Raw genomic sequence first — 17,953 nt, forward strand, 5'->3', positions numbered from 1 at the left:
ACTGAAGCTTTCCTGTGTAGCTCTTCTGTAGCTAAAATCCTATTAGGAAAGATTATTCCCCCTTAAACTTCATAGTGAACAGGGAACTCAGTTTCCTGGCCAAATATTTAGACCAATCTATGCTGTCTGACCTGTTTTGTGGCACTCGCATTGTGCTTGTTATCCTCAGGACTGGCCTAACCTACAAATGGAATATTAAGACTCAGCTAAAATAGTCAAAATCCTACAAGAACCCTGGCCAAAAGAATTACCACTGGTTCTTCTAAATCTTAGATCTCTTCCCTTTGGAATCCATGAACTTTCACTTTCACCTTTGGAAATAATTAAATAATTAAACAATGGCTGATATTCTTAGCCCACATTTCTTTTGACCCACAACTAATAAAGGGAGATATACTTCAATTTTGCAAAGGCCTATTGAAATCTACAGAAAATAATTACCATCTGGTAGAACAATCTTTATACAGAACATTCTCTGGAGACAGAGGCATCAAACATCACACCTTATAGCCTGGAGAGTTCTTCTATTGGAAAAGACATGTCCAAAATTACTCTTTTCAACATCACTGGAAAGTCCTTTACTGGGTGTTACCTAACCCCTGTACAGCCAAACTTCAAGGAATAAACTTCTAGATTCATGTGTCACATCTAAAAAAAGTCCCCAAATCTGAATGAACCTGTATACCAACTGGTGACCTGAAATTGAAAATTTCTAGGAACTGAAGCAGATAGCATCTGGAGTAGACAGCTTACTCAAGATATCTGGACCAGATCTATATAACTTTCCTGTGTTGTTGTTGGTTTTTGTTTCTTAATTACTGTTTAGCTAAATTAGGTCACTTAGCCCTTCAGTTGTTCTTTTTCTAGTTTTGCTACTGTTCTCTACTTTAGTTTTAACACATCCTTTTACCCCCACCTCACAAAACCTCTGATTCTGCTAAAGATACTGATCGCCAGATTTGTGCTAGAGCAAATATTATTCACAATGAACCTGAATTGGTGGCCTAGCCACTATCCTTAGAAGGATGACAAAACCTATCTAATAAAGATGTAGGATTTTCCTCTGGTAACTTTGGACGTGTCCTTCCTTCTGGAAGACTGGTACCAAAATTATGGCTTTCCGTTGGGTATCTCTTACTCATAAATGGATATCTCTCACTTAGGTCTGGAACCTTACGCCAAATTTTTCTTTATGTCTCAAAATCAATGATAGGAATGTCAAAACTCTAGCATATCTCCCACTCAATATTTGTAACTATATTAATTTTATATGACCCAGATGAACATGAATTCACTTCCCACTGAAATTCAGACTATATCATTTTACCCACTAATGTATCTCTACAGTGGAGCAATGAAAACCATAACACCAGGAAATGAAAAGCTTATGTGCTCCCACTCAATGGTACTTCATTAGGAATTGACCAAAAATATTGTGAATGATGGAAAAGCTTCACTTGCTTTTTCTCCAGAGATTTTCCATACTTCCACCAAAATCTTACTGACACTAGATCGGCTCGCTTATATAAGTGAGATTTACAAGTATTTCTACTCAGAAATTTTAGGTGCTCACACAACCATCTCCACAATGCTAATGCAACAGATTATCATGTGCTCTGTATAAAAGATTATATTTCCAATTATGACATCCCCTCTTTCATTCCAGAGAAAATAATCTGAGCAAATTGTGTTTTCCCCTAGAAGACACTAAGCATTTCAAGTAGAAAATACATATATTCTATATTTCCCCTTAATTAGAAGGAATATTGTGGTATCATTGTCCTTATCCCTAAAACCAAAATTAGAAAAACTCTTCCTTCTACTGCTTAAATACCTAATCTGGGGTCTTTATCCTATCAACTTAAAAGGACCTGTTAGAATTGGGAATGCTATAAATTTTGAGTGGCTACATATAACCTCCATATAACCCTATAGTAGATAGAAAGGGTTTGGGGCATGCTTTCACCAGAGATTTTTTTCCCTTGGTTTGGAGTATCAGACCTTGAAAAAGCAATTCACAATCTTTCTAGTCATGTCTACCACTTTCAATACTTCTGTCAGAGCTTTTGGATATCAACAAATCCAAATAGATAGCCTTGCAAAAACAATCCTACAAAACCACAGAGCCCTGAAACTCCTCCCTGCTCTGCAGGGGGAAACCTATAGCTTACTTGGAAAGGAATAAGCTCTTTATGTCAATAAGTCAGGGAAAATAACATAAGAACTAAAAATAATGAAGGACAATAACAAGCTGCTAACAGAAGTTGGCCAAGATCCCAGAACTTGGGACATTTTCTATCTACTTAACATAGGCAATTGGGGAAACTGGTTGAGAGGTGTATTTCAATCAATAGCTATCATTGGGCTTTTGGTCCTCATTTTAATCATTTTAATTAAATTTCTACTGTTTTGTATTAGTACACAAATGCCTTCTTTCCAAATGTATGTACAAATAAAATTATTTTCCTTTCCGAGATTTTTCCTGAAACCCAAATGACCATGGAAACTAAATGGTCCACCTTATAGAGACATAACAGAATTTTCATTTTCATTTGTGGCCCAAATGAGGTCACTGAAACTCCATATTATTTCCTTCCCTTCTGGTACAAGACTCCCAAGGATGGCCTTCCTCTGCTTCATGGAAAAAGACACCTGATGGTCCTCCTCAGCTTCATAGAATATACAACACAATCCACCTATAAAAAAACTATACCTTTGACAAAAATTAATGAACAATATCTGAATACCATAATTGATCAGCCATGCTTTCTGCAAAGGATCCTGACCAAAAGGAGGAAATGTGAAAGAATTTCAGTCTAAAATGGAACCAGAGGATATAAAATGTAACATCATCTCACATGTGTGCTCTCAGGAAAACAAAATTTAAGAACTGAGAGACTGATTTCTCATAAATGTTGGATTATAGAAAACTGATAGTATTAGAATTTTCTTAAATAATAGGAAGATGGTCAAGGAGTTCATATCAACCCGGGAAATTTCTGCTTACGGCTGTTAGAGGCACGAATAAGAAATGATGCAGTTTGGGCTGGTCTCACAAAATAAGCTGAATTGAGCTTTGTATGACTGGACTGGTTCTGTCTGCTTGGGGAATTTTCAAAGCCGGTCGCAATTTTTTTTTTTTAACAGACTCTAACTAAACTCTCCCCTCTTAATACTCCCTGCCCATAAATGTACCCCGAACCCTTAACAGATTCATCCGTAGCTTGCTACAGTTTGCATGCCATGAATTGCAATTCCTCTCTTTCTGAATAAGCTCATATTTTTGACGATTTTGAACTTGCCTTATTTTACCCCTTTAGGTTGACAACATCATCCAACATTATTTTCAAGATCCATCCCTATCTGACTCCAAAATGTCTTCTGAGCCACATCTCTCACTAAGTCTATGTGTTATAACTCAGGCCACTGGCTGGTGACCATTGGACTAGCAAATTAGGGATCCAATTTAAGCAGGGAAGACCTTCACTTCCTGGTGAAGGAGTACAGCATGGAGGAAAGTTTTGACAGAGTGCCTGCAGCTCCAAAGATGGTAGCTGGTCAGGTTAGGCATCTATCTCCTCTTTTCTGGATTTGGTCTAGGTTGGAAAGGGGGCAAGTAGAATGCAGAAATCTTCCATTTAACTAAGAGGATCCTGATATGATCCGGAGGATAAGATCCAAGAATGTGCTTTATTACATATTATCTTAATTATGTTATGCCTTTCACTGAATTGAAAAAAAAAAACAAGAAAGGCCCATCTTTGTTCTCTGAGGTTTCTCTTTATTGGTACACTGAAGACTTACAGCTACTGGCCTGCGTAGGGAATGGTTACAGGTTTAAAAGTAAATGTGTGCAAAGGGGAGATGCATTGGTCACAACTGAACAAACTCATCCTGTTCTTACCTGTAATGGAGAATTGCAATGATTTAGTCACTGGGATGAAACTTCCCTTTATTAACTAGGAAAAGTCCAATAAGCAAAGGGAAGAAACAATGGAGTAAAGCACTAAGTCCCTGGTCAGACTTAGTGCTTTACTCCTACCACTCTTTTCGTTTTTCACTAGGCTACAAACACATGAGATTTCAACACACTGAGCTTGTTCCCACCTCAGGGCCCTTAGACCTTGCTTATCTACCTCCTTGAAATGCTCAGATCTTAACACAATGATTCCTTCTCAATATTTGGTCTCTGCTGTATTGTCACCTTCCCTAAAGGCTTTTCCTCACCCCTCCAAAAATAGCATCCAACATACACCAAAACACACTCAATCACTTTCTATTTTCTGCCTAGCCCTTGTCATTATGTGACATCCATCCATTTTTACCTATCTGTCTATCTAATCATCTAACAATTATCTTTATCTATATAAAATACTGCCACTAGAATCTAAATTCCATGAAAGCAAGGACCTTTTGTGTCAGTTGCCTCTTATATCACTTGCATGTAGAACACTGTATCCTACACATAGTAGGTGGTCATGGATGAATAATAGTATTTAAAGGGATTTTAGGGAGAGTATTCATCTCTTACTCTTTGTTTCAATACATGCATTAATAACAAATGATTCTTATCTATTCCTCAAAATTAGACCAGTGAGACCTCTAGCTAAGATATTTTCATTCACTGTCTAATAAGATTCCGCCTAGAATGTAATAAATTTATATATAATTTTTAAAAGTTGCAACCATTCAGGCTCTTTCCCTGAATGTGATCAGCCCTTCCTCAATTAATATGAGTTATTAAGATTTTAGTAACGTATGGTTTACCAAATATCTCAAAATCCTTTTTTCCTTTGTTAAATAAAATCTAAAGGAAATGACTAATTAGTCAATTTGAATGATTTCCAAATAACACCACCAGCCTGTGTTTGTCTATACTACCAAGGTGAATTATTCATTAGCATTTATGAGAAGTGCCTGAAGAACACTAGCAGTGGGAGTAAAACAACCTGGAATGGTTTTTAAATGACCTTCCAAGCAACTTGGATTAACACTGGCATTATTCTCCCTGTACAAATCGAGTTAAAATTTTCCATGTGTCAGGTCTCAGAAGAAGGCAGTGAAGGAGTGCTGTCTTCGAGAGGAAATGACCTTCTGCACCTCCTACAATTAGATTCTGCTGCTTTCTCTGTGTGGAGTGTCCGTGCGTGTCTGTGGGAGGAGAGAGAAGGAGAGACAGCAAGCAGGGAAGGAAGCAGCGAAGAGAAAGGAGAGTCAGAGAGGGAGAGGAGAGGAAGGGGAGAAGAAGACAGAGATGAGAGAGAACTAAATGGGAACAAACCAAAGGAGAGGCATGATGGAAGAAAGAGAAAAGGAAAACACGAACTCTAAGAAATAAAATGGAGCCAGCAGGGAGGGGGGGGAGGGAGGAAACTGGTGATAGAAACGACAGATTCAGAGGCAGGCTTTCCCCTGAGTTGGCACACCAGGTTTCCAGGCTCCCGGGAGTTCTCCTAGGTGTGCAGGGTCACCTGACTTAATACTGATTAAAAGTGTAAATTGCAACACAAAAAGAGAAAAAGTAATTGTCATGTTTCTTCTCTCCTGTGAGGTCACACTCCCTGGTTGTAGCTGAGCCTGCTGCTAGGCACACCCCTCTTGTTTAATAAAATTGTATTAACTTTATCCCTGCCCTTGATTTGTGGCTTTCTCACGTTGTGAGGAATAAATAATAAATGATTGTAAAGCACTTGTACATATGAAATGCCACATAAATGCTTAATAATAATCAGCTTAGGCCAGGAAGCCAGGGGGGTTGAATAGAAATCATTGCACACGGCCATTCTTGTTTATGTGGCTAAAATCGTCCTGTGTGCTGTCTCCACGTCAAATCATCCCGCAGATTTAATTTTCACCCATTCAAGAATCCACTTCTCTGCAAACTAAACAACCTTTGTTCCCCCATGCCTCCAGTAATGTTATTTACAATCATGGAATATAACTGCAACAACCCATCTTTGCCTTTTCATTTCAGCTTGGTTTTTGCAGCACCCCTTCCCTCCTTCCACATCCCCACAAGTGGTATTTTGCATCTTGGTTTCTTATCCCTTGGAAACGCCTATTCTATTCTGTTACCTTTGGAAAATATTCATTCCCCAGACTTGGATTTCATTGCATTTGCTTTTGGGGAATCCAACAGAGTGAAGTTGGTAGTTCCTTGCTGCCCTTCATTCATCTATTCCTTTTATCATGTATTCACTCAGCACTTACTGATGGAGTGTTGTGCTAGGCACTGCGGGTACAGCGGAAACCAAGACACAGAGTGTGTGCATCCTGTAAGGCAGACAGACAGATAATTCCAGCCTTGTTTGGAAGATGCTATGATCAGAGTAAGCACAGGCACCTAAGGGAAGTCAGCACGTAAGCAGCATGAAGTTGGAAGTTCTGGTAGGGACAGAGATGACTTTTTTTTTTTAATCCAAATGTCTTTAAAAGCCTTTCCACATGCTATTTAACATAGCTGAGACTCTCTTGGTGTGACCTGGCTGTGGACAGAAAGGAGTGGTTCAGATCCACAGAAAAAGCCCAGGGCTGGCCTCTCCTGGTTTGGAAGGAGGAAGGGCATTCTTCACCACTATCTGCTTCAGTTTCTGAGGGCTGGGACCCAATCTTTGAAAGTTGGCAAGAGTTGGTCCTTTGCTAATACAATCACCTATTTTCAACCTGGAGTCTGTATTTTCAAAAGAAGATATTGTCTAAATTTGTATCTTACATTTAACAGCAAACAAAAAAAAAAAACAAAAAAACAAAACAAAAAAACAAAACCATGCTTATTACAGAAAATGAAATGAAAATGAAGATAAGCAAAAATAAATTAACTGCAATCACAGCACCCAATGGGGACCATTTTTATCATTTAGTACATATCCTACCAGACTTTATCCATGTTTATATTATATAAAAATATGCCTTAAGGAACATATTCCTCAGTATCATAGTATTACATTTCTCATCAATGTGTATTACATTATACTATGTACACATACTTATTGGCTTATTGACTTTTTTCCACAAAATATCAAAAACATAGTTTCATATAAAAATGAAATCATTTCATCATGATTTCTAATGACTCCTCCATATTCTATTATGTATATGAATTATTTTAAAATTTTAGATACATGCATTGCTGAAACTGGAATTACTGGGTAGAAGCATGCCTGTGTTAAAGTTTTCGTTCCCTTGCCCAAATGCCCTCCAGAGAGGCTGAACTGGTTTGTGCTCTCATCTCCCATACATCAGACCCCTGCCCACACCACTTATCCTCCTTTATCCCCCCATACGCCCCTTAGCCAAAATGAAGTAGTCTCAAGGAAGATATGTTTGAAGCTCCACAATTTTAATTTTTCCTCTACTTTCCCATCCATTCCCTTGTGGCATGAGAATTAGTGGGCCTTGGGTTTTCAAACAGGTGGAGAAGGCTGTAGGGTGTATAATTGCTTTTGGTGAAACCATCAACGTCCACGTTTAGTTTTTCCTGCTCCACTTCCTCCAATTCAATTAGGCTGTTCTTACCAGGGGGAGAGTTTTCAAAGCATCAGATGAAGTGTTACCTCATGATTAATAATTCATGACAAGAAATGAAGATTGGGAAAGGTAATAATGCCCTCCAAGCTGTTTTTCTCCACCACTCCCTTGTTCTCATTCACATAAAATGCTGTGTCTCAATCGTTAAAGCAAACATACAAAGTTTCACTGCCCCATAAACCAAAGATCCAAAGCAGGGATTCACAAGCTTTTTGAAGTCCTAAGCCCCTTTGAGAATCTTGTGAAAGCCACAGACTCTCCTAACAGAAAAAAACAAAAAAGGGACGTGATAGCATGCACAGATACTGTGCTTCTAATTCCCCTGGGTCAGGCACCCCTGGAAGGTCATCCAAGGATTCCCTAGGTAATAATCTCTGGACAAACAAACAAACAAACAAAAAGAACAAGCCCAGAAGAAATCAAAGTAGAATGGACAAGAAGTTTCAGATGTATGGCCTCGACTTTCTGTGCCCAAATTTGCAATGAAACAAAGAAACGTCTTCAAGTATGATTTATTTAGTTATTTAGGTATTTTTGTGAGAGGACTAGTGAGTTAGCTGACAATTAGAAGAGTGGATTTTAGCAAATGAGTACATTATAGGGTAAATCAAATACGGGTGAGGGTGAGGGCATAGTTAATGTTGAGATCTATTTGCAAGACTACTATAGAGGCTGCAGTTTTTTCTTGCCAAATGCTATCAGCCATAAAATGTCCAAGGCAGTGGGTCACACCCACTGCTTCATGCTCTGCTACTTGGCATTCCTCTAAGTTCTTCCTCAATTGTCATATCTCCACAGGCCATAACAAGGGACAACAGTCAGCAGCAATTCAATTTCGACCTCCATCTGCTGGCAATAACAACATAAGGGGGAAATTAATGTACACTCACACACTTGTCATTATAATAGCCCAAATTTGTTTTTATAGAATGACTTTCTTCCAAGGAAGTCAAAAAACAATTTGTATTCGAATTTCCAAATAGCAACTCACCTGGTAGGTAGATAGCTAAAATCCTCTCCATTTTTGAAGGCACAGAGATGCTAAAAATTTATCAAAGGCCACCTAGCACTTTCATGGTGAAGTACGGTTATCAGAAAAGCTCACTGGAAACTATTTTGGTGTTTCTTAAAAATCTGATATCCAATATGCAAACCAGAGAGCAGGTTATATTAACAGTTAATCAATTATATAAACATACAGCAAAATTTTTGTGTTCTACTAGCTAACATAGTATTTCTTCATCAATTTTTCTCCCTTAATTTGTTCTCCCTCCCTAAACCTAAAACCCATAATTTTTCATTTACCAGTTCTGTGATTTTGGACAAGTTACTTAATCTCCCTCTACCTCTACTTCTTCCTCTATAAAATATAAGTAATAATAGAAGCCAACTTGTAGATTTACTAGGAGGATTGCATGAAAAAAGAAGATTCCTCAATATAAGCAGGGTATCCATAAAAGCTGGAAACATAAATACCAACATTTTATATATTTTTTAAAAGATTGATGAAAGATAAAAAAAAAAAAAAAAATAAAAGATTGATGAAAGATGAATGTGTTGAGCTGATACTGCTGAGTAGATGAAGGGCTGATCCTAATAATGAACAATAGAATCTTTTCATATGTACCACCCTAAAAGAGTTGCCATTCCTCAGAGCAGTTAGAAAACTAGTTTAAAAATTCAAGGTGTAGGGATCCCTGGGTGGCGCAGCGGTTTGGCGCCTGCCTTTGGCCCAGGGCGCGATCCTGGAGACCCGGGATCAAATCCCACGTCGGGCTCCCGGTGCATGGAGCCTGCGTCTCCCTCTGCCTGTGTCTCAGCCTCTCTCCTCTCTCTGTGTGACTATCATAAATAAATAAAAAATTTAAAAAAAAATTTTAAAAATTCAAGGTGTAGAGGCACGTGTGTGGCTCAGTAGTTGAGTGTCTGCCTTTGGCTCAGGTCGTGATCCCAGGGTCCTGGGATGGAGTCCTGCATCAGGCTCCCCACAGGGAGCCTGCTTCTCCCTCTGCCTATGTCTCTGCCTCTCTTTCTGTGTCTCTCATAAATAAATAAATAAATAAATAAATAAATAAATAAATAAATAAATAAAATATTTTTAAAAATATTCAAGGTATAGTCAGTCTGTTGGCAAACTCTTTTGTGGACTAGCACTCATTTCCAATAATATGAATGAAACAGTTATAGCCAGTGGTGTCGCTGATACAAACTGGCCAACTTGCCAAGCATCCAAGGGATTAGAGGTGCCTTGCAGAACTGTTCAAAAGATTCCAAACTATGTGCCTTTTAACTGTACAAGATGTAAGTTCTACAAAGCTTATCTGAGGATGATGAACAGCATGATGAAGGGCAATACGCTGAATATACCAGAAAGCCTACTGAACAAATCATACATTATAATATCATTAACTATTTATTATGCATATTTGTCTATATTTCCAAGCTTTTGGTCACCTACAGTAAGCATTTATTAAATGATTATTATTATTATTATTATTATTATTATCTAAGGGAAAAGATTTACAAATCTTTCATAATCCACTATGTCATCATTTTTTATACAATTACATTTTGGCACCAACAAGTAAGGGTAGAGGAATCACTAGCCGGAACTAATGATGCTCTTCTCTTCAGTTGTGGTCCTCTAATGCTCTCTTGCTACTAGCTTACCAACATGCCTCAATTCTTTAGGAAAATACAAGCAGTGAGCCTGCATATGTTTCTTGGTCCTTTCTTCCATAGAATCTATGCATTTTTTTCTCTGCTTCCTGCTGTCAGGTTCTTTCTGATAAAGAGATATTAGTCCTTTTTTTTTTAAGATTTTATTTATTTATTTGACAGAGAGAGAGAGAGAGCAGCACAAGCAAGGAGAGCAGAACGCAGACAGAGAGGGAGAGGCAGGCTCCCCACTGAGCAGAGAGCCTGACATGGGGCTCGACCATAGGACTCTGGGATCATAACCTTTGTTGAAGGCAGAGGCTTAATAGACTGAGCCAACCAGGTGGCCCAAGAGATATTAGTCCTAAAGCTGATTTGATTCATGAAAATATTGTATTCAGAAACCAAAAATAATTAAACAAAGAACAATACCTTCATATACACATAATACAACAGCAATTTATTTCTGATCACTTGTGCTGTGCTTTCTGGAGAAGATTTAATAACAGATTTCTGATAAGCAATTCCATAAAAGAAATTATGAGCAAATTATATATGGAGAAATTTTGAGAAACCTTTGTTTATGCTCATCACCAATAAAGATTAGAGAATTTCCCAAACAGGAGATATTCATGTGTTGTATAATTTAAATACTATGTAGCATGATGTCATGTCAAATGGACCTGTTTCATCAGGTACCTCACACTGATCTTAATTCTCTAGCTTAGGGTACTCAGTGTGATGCAGTCTGGCCAAATGGAGAAATTCAAGAAATGTCTGTTGTTAAAACACCGATGAACCTCAATGTCAAGAGGTGTGATCAAGTGTAAGGAGCCAAGTGTCACGAGAACATCAACAGACATAGAACAAAGGCTTCCTATAGGATTTCTTAAAGGAAAGCCAAGTTTGAATAAACTAAAATACTTCATTAAACTGCCATTTGCTACATATACCTGAATTTCTGTCTCCTGTAAGAAACTGAAGATTTGAGACTGGAGAGAGAACAGATATGTATAATCATTGAAAGCATGTACTTCCTATGAATATGAGACTTTGGAGGAATCAGAGGGCATGGACGTCAAAGAATGGACAAAATGAAGGCATTAGGACTAAAGATGTTTAAAATAGATTAGTAACTGGTTGAATATCACCAAAAAATGTTATAAATGGATTCAATCTGGAAGGGGCATTCTAATAACTGTCCACAGATACTATTCTTAGCCCTAAATAGTTTATAATTTTATTAACAACTTGATTAAGGAAATAGAAGGTAGGATTTTTAAATTTAAAATAACATGAAACCAACAGAGAGAGAGAGAATATTTTTGAAGACAGGAGTTCAATATGGAGAAAAGATGGGCTGAAATTTTTATCTAAAAAAAGAAGAGTTGGGATGCCGTGTGGCTCAGCAGTTAAGCCTCTGCCTTCGGCTCAGTACATGATCCTGGAGTCCCAGGATGGAGTCCCATGTCAGGTCCCTGCATGGAGCCTGCTTCTCCCTCTGCCTATGTTTCTGCCTCTCTCTCTCTCTCTCTTTCTCTCTCTCTCTGTGTCTCTCTCATGAATAAATAAAATATTTTTTAAAAAATAAAATTAAAATTAAAAAAATTTAAAAAGAAAAGTACAAAAATTTGCAGTATGAGATTCCCAGCTTGAAAGGGAAGGCAAATTAAAGGAATTACTACCAAAGAGTGGATACGGATTAAGGAGACTATAAAGGATTATTAAATCCGCCCTTCCCCCAAAGGTAAGTGCTCAAATATTCCCTCTACAACCTGAAGGTATGGAGGAGTTGATTATGAAGCCACTGATGTACAAGGATAGATCAAGAGAGCCATTTAAATGAGAGAAGCCAGGAAAGAAGAAACAAGGAAATAAACACCTTGACCTCACTTTTCTTCCTGCACCTAATAGTCTCCCAGCAGTGTTCCCCATCTACCAAACTCAACTGAAAATCAGAGAACAAGTAACTCATTGACGTTGGGATACTTAAGATAGAACCTAGAAATCTATACTTATTCAAAATATGGTTAGTAATTTGAATACATCCCAAGAACTGCTAATGTCCAGTGAAAACAACTTCAAAACCAAACAACTTTTTATGTGAAGGGATATTAAACATTTTAGGCTTTCTGGGGTATACAGTCTCTATACAACTACTCAACTTTGTAGTATTAAAGCAGCTTAAACAAATGGGTTTGTCTAGACGGGGCCCTCAGCAGGCTAGATTTGGCCAACACACTGTAGTTTGCTGATTCCTGATCTACTCTGTGAGCACCAAATAATCTATGGGGTATTATTAAAGCCCTTGCTTTAAAAAAAGAGCATTTCTGAATAACCCTCTGATGTTTGAATGTTTAAACATATACTTCTTCTAAAACTTAAATTAAAACCTTTTAAAATATACTGATAACATGATCAATAGAACTTATAAGCCCTGATAAATCATTTTGCACCCTCAATCACATCAGCAGTAAAATTTTACAAAAGTCTCCAAAAAACAGCTCATATCTCATTAGAACTTTTATTTATATTTACTTTTCATTACATTTGTTTTATATTTCTGTTTTTAAGTAATTTATAATGTACTTAAAAATCAGTACTGTAGTACATGTAAATATTTATGATTTAAAGAAATTATTCAGTTTATTAGAAAGCAATATTGGCAAAGTAAAGACCTTCAAAAATCCACTCTTCCATAAAAGCATTGAGAACACGGATAAATAATTGTCAAGTCATCGTTTTAAGGGCTCCTGAAATTAACCAAAGGATTGGTTATTCAAGAGAGTTTATTCAAATAGTTGAATTAGTTGAGTGAGAATATTAAACTTTGTGGCATTTTAAGTTGCCCTTCTCCCATCCCATTTCTTCCATCACCACTTTGGAATGATAGTAACTGTGAAAAAGTAGTCTAGAAGACACAGGAATGGGTAGAATGGGTTTGGAATTCCCCTAAAAATCTATCCCCAGAGAATTGTCATTATCTGACCTATCTTGGAACTTCCTGGAAAAATCCCATTCTAATGTTTTGTCATTATTTCAACTGATTCAGAGCTCACTGGACAAGGAAGCACATTTGCCAAAAAAGGTCAGAGGCAGTGGCTTAATATCATAGCTATTGAGGGTATTATTGCCAGTTGGAGTAATTAAATGGCACAAAAAATTAAAGGAAAATAAGGATAATTAGATCTCCAAAGGGGTTTTTAAAAGATCTAACACATTTCTGGGGATCTAGAAGGCTAACTGCATGTGCAGAGTGGTGCATATACCACAAAAAGACTTGAAAAGGCTCTACTCTCTATCCATAGCTGACCATGAGACTCTGTGCATGCAAGAAGTAAAGACTAAGGCACAACTGTAAACTACTAAAGCATTGAAAGCCTACTCCAACCCTCACATTACATCCTTCAGCAAAGAGTGAGAGATTTATTGGTTTAAGACCTTTAAGGAAATCTCTGTCCCATCATTGTCTGACCACTAAGATTATTAAGCAGAGATGAAACTTTAGTGGCTGCACGAAAAAAAAAAAAAAAAAACATAGAATACAGATATTATACAATTTTTCCAGGAAAGTAATTGAACACATAAACAGCAACAACAATATCAAAGTGGGGGGGGGGGGGGAAGAAGAGATCTTTTCCTAGAGTTACTGTGATATATTATTTAAAATGTCCAAGCTTCAACAAAACAATTACAAGACACAAGAAGAAACAGAAAATTATCTAATACATAATAAATAGACAATAGAAACTGTTTCTGAGAGCCCAGATGTTGTACTTATAAGACAAAAATTTAAAATTAGATATCATACATATGTTCAAATAATAAAATAAAATTACACTTAAAAAAATTAAAGGGAAGTATAATGATGCCACACCACATAGAAAATATGAATAAAGGATTAAAATTATAAAATGAAGCCAAATAAAAATACTGGAGATGAAAAAGATGATACATTCGTTAAAGGAGAATAATATAAGAGCTGATAGAAGAAACATAAGCAAACTTGAAGAAAGGTCAGTTAAAATTATCCAGTCTGATGAATAGAGAGAAAAAAAATAAGGAAAAATGACCAGAGATTCAGAGACTGTGGGATACCAACAAATATACCAACATATGTATAATGGGAGCCCCAGAAGATGAAAAATAGAGAAAGATGCAGAAAGAATATTTGAAAAATGGTTGAAGATTCCCAAATTTGATGAACAATATTAACTTACACAGCCAAGAATCTCAAAACACTCATAGGATAAACTAAAAGAGATCCACACTTAGACACATCATAGTCAAACTGTCAAAATACAATACAAAATCCAACTAAAAGAGATCCACACTTAGACACATCATAGTCAAACTGTCAAAATACAAAATACAAAATACGAGACTCTTGAGAAAAATAAGAGAAAGAGAAATAAATAAATCATCACATATAAAAAGTCTTTAATAAGAGGTACAACTGACATGCCAGAAAACAACAAGGGCAGAAGGCTATGGGCTAATGTACTCAAAGTGCTGAAAGAAAAAGACTATAGGGATCCCTGGGTGGCGCAGCAGTTTGGTGCCTGCCTTTGGCCCGGGGCATGATCCTGGAGACCCGGGATCGAATCCCACATCAGGCTCCCAGTGCATGGAGCCCGCTTCTCCCTCTGCCTGTGTCTCTGCCTCTCTCTTTCTCTGTATGACTATCGTAGATAAATTTAAAAAAATTTTTTTTTTAAAAAGAAAGAAAAAGACTATAAATCAAGAATTCTATATACAGCAAAATGATAATTCAAAAAAGGGCAATTCTAGAGTTAAAAATACCAGATTTATAAATATTTAATTTACAAAATATATGAGTTTAATGGGAGGATGGAGAAGACAGAGAAAATATTTAATAAACTTGAGGAGAGATCAAAAGTAATTATCTAACTTATGGAAAAGAATAAATATTTAAAAATAAATCAAAAGAGCTCTACTGGCTTATGAAATAATATCAAAAGATCCATTTGTGTAATTGGGAGTCTCAAAAGAAAAAAGAAAGAATAGAACAAAACATATTTTGAAGAAATAATGGCTGATTTTTTCCCCCAAAATATGGTGAAAGACATAAATTTAAAGATTTAAGGATCTCCACAATTTCCAAGCTAGGAAAATATATGAAGAGAACCATACCTAGGTATATCAAGATAAAACTGCATAAAACCAAAGAAAAATTTCAAAAGAAATAAAAGAAAAAGGAGTTATTACATAAAGAGAGAAAAATAAATCATTATATAGTTTACTTTTCAGAAACTGTGGATCCCAGAAGACAGTGGGAAAAAAATATTAAGGTGATGAACAAAATGTCAAATAAAAACTGTCAAACAATAATTCTATATCCAGTAACAATGTCCTTCTAGAATTTGGGGAACATACATTTTCAGACACAAACAGTATAAGAGAATTTGTTGCTAATAGACATAAATTAGAAGACTTGCCAAAAGAAGTTCTGAGGCTGAAGAAAAATTATACCAATTGGAAATTCAGATCCTTAGGAAGAATGAAGAGTACTGAAATGGGAAATATAAATTAAAGATAAATGACTATTCTCTTTTCCTTTAAGTGCCTTTAAGTTTCATATGAGTATTTAAAGTAAAAATTAGGGATCCCTGGGTGGCTCAGCAGTTTAGCACCTGCCTTTGGCCCAGGGCACGATCCTGGAGTCCCTGAATCGAGTCCTGTGTCGGGCTCCCAGCATGGAGCCTGCTTCTCCCTCTGCCTGTGTCTCTGCCTCTCTCTTTCTATGTCTATCATGAATAAATAAATAAAATCTTTAAAAATTTTTTAAAAATTAAAAAAAAATAAAGTAAAAATTATAGGGGCACCTGACTGGCTTAAGTGTCTAACTCTTGGTTTCAGCAGCTCATGATTTCATGGGTCATGAGATCAAGCCCTGCATTGGGCTCTGCACTTAGAGGGGGGTCTGCTTGAAGAGTCTTTCTCTCTGTCCCACCTTCCACTTGAACACACTCCCTCCCTCCTCTCTTTTTCTAAAATAAATAAATAAAACTTGAAAAAAAATAAAATGAAGTAAAACTTATAATACTGTCTCATAGGGTTTGTAATGAGTATAGGAAAAAAACATATCCATGACAGCATAAATTGAGGGACATTATATGGATTTACATAGTTGCAAGATTCTGCATTTTTTGTGAAATGACACAATGTTAACTCTAAGTTCACTATAAGAAGTTAGAGATGTACGTTTTAATCCCTAGAGCAACTACTAAAAAAATGCAGAGAGGTATATTTTTAAAAAACAAAATAAGGTAGAATTGGAAAATATTCAAAAGCCCAAAAGAGGATGGAAATGTAGAAACAGAAAAACAAAACACAAGAGGAGATAAATAGAAAACACATTATAAAATGTGTATATATTATCTTCAAGAAATTCACTTTAAATATAAAAAGACAGATAGATTGAAAGTAAATAAATGGAAAAGATACACCATATAAACAGTAAGCATAAGAAGACTGGAACAATTAAACTAACATTAGGTAAAATACTGCTAAAGTACTTAGGAAGAAAGGGAAATCTATAATTTTTAAAAGATGAGTTTATGAATAGTCAAAGGGATGACAAATGATTATATATGTGATAAAACAAGTAGAGTAAAATATGATTTTCAAATATACAGCAAATTTAAATATTTCAATCTTACTTTATATTTGTTATTTTTCATAAGAAAGTGATAGAAAATATTTTGGAACTCCAAACTATTAAGCTATGGGAAATTTCTCACATAAAGGTTTGAAGAACCAGTAAGAAATAGAATCTTAATATAATTATGAAACTAGTGGAAAAAGAAATTATATTCAGTGTATTTCCACAACTAAAGTCCACTATGAAATGAGAAACCAGTATTTTGGTTCTGGAAGAAATGTTTCTAAACTTCTAATGGGTCAGGACTAAGAACTGATTCTATTCAGAGTCCCCTTAATTTTTCTCACTAACTTCTTTCTCACTGAGCCACAAATCCAGGGTGTGCCTTCTGTGCCAGCATCACAAACTTCCTTATGCAAATGTCCATTTTTAGTTTTTGGTATTTTGTTTTGTTTTGTTTTTTCTTTTTTAGAGAAAAACAGTATGTGTGGGGAGAGCAGCAGATGGGGGAGAGAGAGAATCTCAAGCAGGCTCCACATTCAATAGGGAGCCCAATGTGGGGCTCTATCTCACATCCCTGAGATCATGACCTGGCTATCCTCAAACTGACAGACAAAATAGAAATCTTTTTGTTCAAAATTAAGTAAACATAAAATGTCAACAGGTAAGCCATGAAAAAGAAATATGCAGAACAGAAGTGTAAATTCTTCCCATGATTAGATTGAGACCATCACAGAAAATGAAAATTTTTTTAATTTTTTGCTTTTATTGTCACTATAAGAGCATATTGCTCTGAGTATTATCATCTTAACATTCTTTTGCAGCTGTAACAAAATAAATTTAAATAGTTTTTGAGTGGATGGATGAATGCATGAACGAAATTCTCTTATTTAAAAAGGTGACTTTAATATGGTATGAGAATGAACATTAGAAATTAAATAACCATTTGAATCTAGAAGTCATTAATTGATACTGCAGAAAATAAGATAAATAACTCAAAGGGCATTCTTAAAAACTGCAAAATAAAGAAAAAATGAACAGAAATTTAAAACTAAAGAGAGGATATAATGGATTAGAGTTTCTAGAGTTTATAAAAGACATTAGAGTTAAAAAAAAAGTGGCATTAAAGGTAGGTCAATGAGA

General features: G+C 36.1%; 1 long non-coding RNA gene across 3 annotated transcripts in view; it reads right to left on the reverse strand.

The window, feature by feature from the left end:
- LOC144318398 (uncharacterized) overlaps positions 1–17,953 on the reverse strand; it is a 381,065-nt gene that overhangs the window by 13,572 nt on the left and 349,540 nt on the right. The window contains exon 6 of one of the 3 annotated variants that reach the window (XR_013384286.1): positions 8,033–8,373. The exons of 1 other annotated variant lie outside the window; for it this stretch is intronic. This is a non-coding gene — a long non-coding RNA (uncharacterized LOC144318398). Of the gene's footprint in view, positions 1–8,032; positions 8,377–17,953 lie in introns of those variants that run through there. One more of the 3 variants, XR_013384280.1, reaches the window with a different exon arrangement.

The sequence above is a fragment of the Canis aureus genome, chromosome 8 (assembly GCF_053574225.1).
Source record: "Canis aureus isolate CA01 chromosome 8, VMU_Caureus_v.1.0, whole genome shotgun sequence".
NCBI classification, from domain to species: Eukaryota; Metazoa; Chordata; class Mammalia; order Carnivora; family Canidae; genus Canis; species Canis aureus.